The following is a 6,208-nucleotide window of genomic DNA, read 5'->3' as shown; positions in this document are numbered from 1 at the left end:
TTTAAAGGTTGCCACAAGCCACCTGGGAGACACACCAAACATGTGGAAGAAGGTGCTCTGGTCAGATGAGACCAAAATCGAACTTTTTGGCAACAATGCAAGACGTTACGTTTGGTGTAAAAGCATCACAGCTCATCACCCTCACATGCTTATAATACCCAAGGTCCCAAAACAGCATCTGGTCATGCTTGAGTTCAAATGAGCTGACTTCTATGATTGACTTTCTCGTTAAAGTTTCATTTTTAGGAGAGTTTGCCTCTCACGTTCCATGTCGGCTCCAGAGGCACACAGAGACGCATTGTGTTTACAAAGTTTCACTATCCCGATTGCTCATTTATTATACTCACACGCCATCTAGCAACCAACATTATGCACTGCATTTAAATATGTGCCGTAAATTCCGGACTATAGAGCTCATCTAAATATAAGCCGCACCCACCACATTTTAAGAAGAAAGCCAATTTTGTACTTACACAAGTCGCACCTGTATATAAGCCGCATGTGCCCACATTAAAAAATGTAACACAAACACAAAATTAACCCAAACCCGACTTCAAGTCCCGCGATTGAAACTAAATGTCCTTCATTAAGGTCCACGGTCCAAAAATCACAGCAGGCAAAATGAACAGAAAATGATACCGTACTTACGATTTGATACAGACCTGCAGAATCCGGGTCCCGTTGAAAGTAATCCAAGGAAAAAAGTTTACACATTTACTCAGGCAACTCCTTTTTCTTTAACCAACTTTTTATCCCCCTTTTCACCCTTTTTTTGTCCGTCCCTCACCTTTAGCGGTCCCACTAAACCCGTCACCCCGCGTTTGTTCCGCCCCTCCTTTTTCATTCATATCAAATAAGTGTCTAAAATAAATCCAAGTAAATACATTACAAAAATATACAGTTGCAAATACATATTATACATGGGTTACACATATTTACAGAGAAAGACGGTACACCGAGAGAGTTTTCAAAGCTTTATCAGTAATAATATAACTTTCATCCCAAACGGTGCCTGTGACAGGGCAGTTAATGGTAGCAACACTCGAGCGCTGCTGGCAGCCGCTAAAAAAATTACATAAATTGGCCGCGTCACTGAATAAGCCGCAAGGTTGCAAGTTAGGGAAAAAAGTAGCGTCTTATAGCCCGGAATTTATGGTAAATCTCGTCAAAACCAATCAGGTTCATTGTGTTCATAAACTAATCAGATGTGTTGTTTCCTTCTTGTGTTTCCCAATAAATGAACCTCCTGAAACAGGAGGAGAGTGTTCCTCCTTGAGCGGATCCTGGAAGCACGCACCTCCGATGGAAGCGGCTATCAAGAACCTAAATTTCCAACTCAGAGTGTGTTACTTTCTTTTTTCTACAACAATCCCAAGTTTTAACCCTGACAGCGTCATCCAGTCTCTTCCGGGAAGAAGACGTCAAAGGCGGCATGTCGACTTGGAATACGACTCCGGAATAGACATGGCAAAATGCATTGGAAGAGATCGAACATATAGGATTTTGATGTGGAATAGCCAAAGAACGGGATTATTAATCCGGAATATGCATAGATTTTTCGTAAAAAAGACATTAGAAAGCATCCAGACCAAACTTTTTATCCAGATTTCGCGGAGATCCGGATGTACCGGATCTGGATTAACTGAGTCTTACTGTACTACTAAACTTCACTGCAGAATGACCGAGAGGTCAAGGGTCACTCATTGTATTGGTAATTGAGCCCAATTTAAGATTTGTTTCTTCTTGCAATGATCCTCGGTTTGTGGAAGCAAGCCCTGCTCTCCCTCTTTATCAATAAAACGAGAGTAAACAAACGCTACTGGGTCCTGTCTCTGTTTCTGGTCTGTGACAGCTTCTGGTTTATTTCGGGCTCATTTAGCAAATTAAGTTAATCCGTCCGGTTTCAGGCGAGTTCGGGTTTATAAACTTGTGACTTGGGTCCAGTCGGGCTGTATTTTTTAGTCCCGATCTTACATCTAATACAGTGGAACCTCGGTTTTCGAAAGCCTCTCAGTTCGAACAAATCGGAGTCAAACCAAAAATTTAGAGTTCGAACGCCGGTAATGCGTGAGTGCGTACGCTAGGGTGCGATGCTGAGCGGCGTACGGGTGTAGATCGCTCTTTTCATGACCAACTGTAATATCGCGTGCGGACGTGCTTCGTTTTGCTTTCGCTTTTAATATAGGTGTACGAAGTGTTTTAGCCCCTAATTATGCCTCCGAAGAAAGTCAGTGCAAGCAGCAAAGGTGAAAAAAAAAAGTAGTGCATACAACTATTGCATTTAAGAAAGAAATAATAGATCCACCGTCCACCTGCGCCTACTGCTGACCACCACAAAGGTAAGAAATCCTATTCATAATTCTTTTCTTTATCCTTTTTTTTTATTTTTACACGTTCATGTTAGCGTAATCTTTCGTACGGAAGATTACTAAAGGCGAACGTACAATTAGCCTGGGTTAGCTTTAAGTTTACGTTAAACATTCAAGCTAAACATTCAGGGTGTTGGAACGGATTAAAACGATTTACATTATTTTTAATGGGAAAAATGATTTCGGTGATCGAACAAATCGGTTTTCGAACAGGGTTCTGGAATGGATTATGGTCGAGAACCGAGGTTCCACTGTAGTGCTTTATAATGCTCACTTCATGATATGAAGTATGAAAGTAATAATGATGCAAAAAAAGAAAAAACAGAAAGGTAAGCTTAGGAAAATATGAAAAGGGCCAATACGATCAAAACCATCTCGATATCTTTTTAGCAGCTTAAAAGAAGGCGTTAATTCAGCCGTCGGCTTAGCTCGGCCCCCGATAACCTTTTGGCCAAACAAAAGATCCAGCCATGCACAATGAGTGTGGCTGTGACAGATGTAGGTTAAAGTTACCTTATGCTCACTGTCCGAAAACCTCCATCAAGTTTAGCCTCGCTGGAAGAAAAAGCACAAATTTAACTTTTTAAAGCCATTTCTTTTCGACTGCGTTTCTTATTGTAAAGGGAAAAAGGTTGCTATGGAGACCAAATGTTTCCCGTTGGTGCTACATTCCATCACAGCCATGTGATGAAGAAACTTTCCTTGAAGAATATTTCTCTGTAATCACTCTTTCTTTCCCTTTCTTATCATATTTGAGTCCGCTTTGCATTTAAGACATTAAGATAAAAACAAAACATTAGCAACCATAATGGTGTTTCTTTACTTTTTCCATAAGTGACGAACATACTTCCGATATTAGGTCAATGAGTTGGAACCTTTGCAAGTGTTTCTTGTTCAGATCGTCCTCAAATGACTGTAGAATTAAATTAAAGAGGCACCGAAAATTCATTTTAGTGACACCAATGGATAGTTGTGAACCACTAGATGTCGCCGCAACCAAAAACGAGCACTACAAGAATAAAAACTACGGACACTCAAAGTGACCAAACAGCACCATCTATTTTCTATTTCTTTTTTTGTCCAGCCTTTCACAAGGTTTTTGGCTTTACCCGTAGCAGCAAGATGGTGGACAATTATTATTTCTAGGTGAGACTCATGTTATGAAAACTAAATACAACTTACCTAAATGTATTTGATAGTGCATGTATTTTTGCTTATTGTTCAAATCAGTATTGTTTTTTTTAATGATTTATGTTTTTTAACCACTAGAAGGCGCTGAATAATATACAATATGTCCATTTAAATCCTATGCGTCAAACTCGAGGCTCGTGGGCTGAATGTGGCCTGTCTCATTATTTCACAATGCATAAGCGTCTAAAAGGAAAAGTGTCAAAAGAGTGCTTTGACCAAAAACTACATTTCCCACAATGCCTGTCGACTAGAATATTAGCAAAGTGACAACTCAATGTACAATAGTGTATCTAATAAAAAATAGATAAATAAAGGTTTTTACTTTGCGTGTTTTGACTATTGCATAGAAGTAAGATCTTAAGCCTGAGCCTGACCCAAGGTTCTGGTTGGGTCAAGCCTAGAAAGTCAATCATTACGTTTGGGGTCAGGCCAGGCTTTTCTCTCGCTGCCTTTTTTATAATTATTCACCCGCCATTGTTCACCCTTGTCTCTCTCTCTCTCTCTCTCTCTCTCTCTCTGAAGCCCCCCCCCCTCTCTCGCTCACTCTCAAGGGCCAATATTGCTGCTGTGATCTGTGGACCAATTTTCAAACTGTCAAAATGACAGCAGCGTTAAAATCTTTCGGTTAATGTAACATCTGCAGACACAGAAACATTAAAGATGTAAATGTTTATACAGTCTTGTTTAACTTTGATTACAAAAGCCAGGCTTTAACTTGTCTTCATAAATCATCTCTCGTCCTGAGTCCTAACAAATACTTGGAGGTTTGCTTCAGGTTCGGTCCTGCAAACCAAATGAATTGGTCGAGCTCAGGCTAGGTAAGGCTTTAATTCCAGCGGGCTTGGGTAGGGTCATGTTGGATTTTCTCAATCCCGATCTTACCTCTGCTATAGGATTGTAAATGGTAAATGGTAAATGGTCTGTATTTATATAGCGTTTTTCAAGTCAATGAAGACCTCCCAAAGCGCTTTACAATGTGCTTACCCATTCACACACACACTCACACACCAATAGCGACCATGCAGCCATGCAAGGCACCGACCTGCTTATTGGGGGCATTAGGGATTCAGTGTCTTGCCCAAGGACACTTCGACATATAACAAATGGTGGCCAAGGTTAACACTTAAAACAGGGGTAGGGAACCTATGGCTTGGGAGCCATATATGGCTCTTTTCATGAGTACATATGGCTCCGAAAGTGAATGTGATGATATGCTTATCGTTTGCAGTAATTTGTGACATTTTTACAAAAGAACTTTGCATGCACATTGTTTTGAAACCGTTCTTAAGGACAAATTTCATGGAAAAAAATTGCCTCAACACTCTTAACTTAAGGTGGAAGACAAATTGTAAATGGCATATTTACATTGATTTAGGACACGGGATTGTCATTATTATTATCATTTCATACATTTGATTAAATTATCAAATGACACACAGTGAAATAAAATGTGCTGAAGAATTAGCTTTTGTCTCGAGAGTGTGTCTGGCAGTTTTTTTCAATTTTGTCTGAAAATATATGATGTGGCTCTCTCAATTTCTTTTTAAAACATTTTTTGCTTTTATGGCTCTTTGGGTCTAAAAGGTTCCTGACCCCTGACTTAAAAGAAGGTCTTACGCCAATGCAATATTTGGGACTAATGTGGGAAATGTGAATTTCCCTTAGGGGATGAATAAAGTATCTATCTATCTATCTATCTATCTATCTATCTATCTATCTATCTATCTATCTATCTATCTATCTATCTATCTAATGGTCAAGATAGAATTTGAAACCTTTGCAAAAAACGAGGGAGCACTGAACTCTCATCTTTACTCTTTAATATTTGAGTAAAAGAAATGAGTGAGTGGGGCCTGGGCCTACTCCATCGTCGACTGGCCAATGTAAATGTAAAACAGTTCTTGTGACAACACAGGAACTTGTGACCAGGGTTGGGTAGGGTTACTTTAACTTGATTACTTTCAATTACTTTTGGATTACTCCAATACCAAATATGCTAATAAAAGACAAAAGAAACTAAATATGAATAAAATGACTAAATTTTGTGCAGGCTTGGGGAGTAACGGAATACATGGAACACCAAAAATGATGTTGGCAAGCTGTGATTTTTTTTCATTTTGTTTCTGTCGCATTTTATGTTAGTTTTGCCGGAGATCAAAGAGATCAAAGCCAGGAGAGAAAGCTTACCACGTGTTGTGAGTCAAAATTGTATTCATATTTAGTTTTTTTTGTCTTTTATTAGCATATTTGGTATTGGAGTAATCCAAAAGTCATTGAAAGTAATCAAGTTAAAGTAACCCTACCCAACCCTGCTTGTGACCAGCGGTGATGCATGTGCGGGCAAGAAGGGGGGGTCTTTGACTCCCCCCGACTCGCTGGAAGGCGTGCGAGTGAGTGTGAGCAGCAGGTGTGAAAAGCAGCGGCGGCCTTATCGTATAACCTCTTCACGAGTCTCTCCAGCACAACAACAGTCCCTCCCTGATATTATTGGGTCAACAATGTCGCAGGAAGTCTCGAGGATTAGAGCGGAGTGGGGAACACGAGTGCGGGGATCGTACGCTCGGTCTGACGAGTCCACCCCCCCTTTTACCTCCAAACCCTTGGCCCTACTCTTTGTCTTGCGGCAGTGTTGGGGTTAACTCCTCCTG

This window comes from Urocampus carinirostris, chromosome 12, assembly GCF_059441175.1.
Source record: "Urocampus carinirostris isolate Australia breed hairy pipefish chromosome 12, RoL_Ucar_1.0, whole genome shotgun sequence".
Lineage (NCBI taxonomy): Eukaryota > Metazoa > Chordata > Actinopteri > Syngnathiformes > Syngnathidae > Urocampus > Urocampus carinirostris.
The sequence above is the reverse complement of the archived record's forward strand: the minus strand, read 5'-3'. Positions refer to the sequence as shown.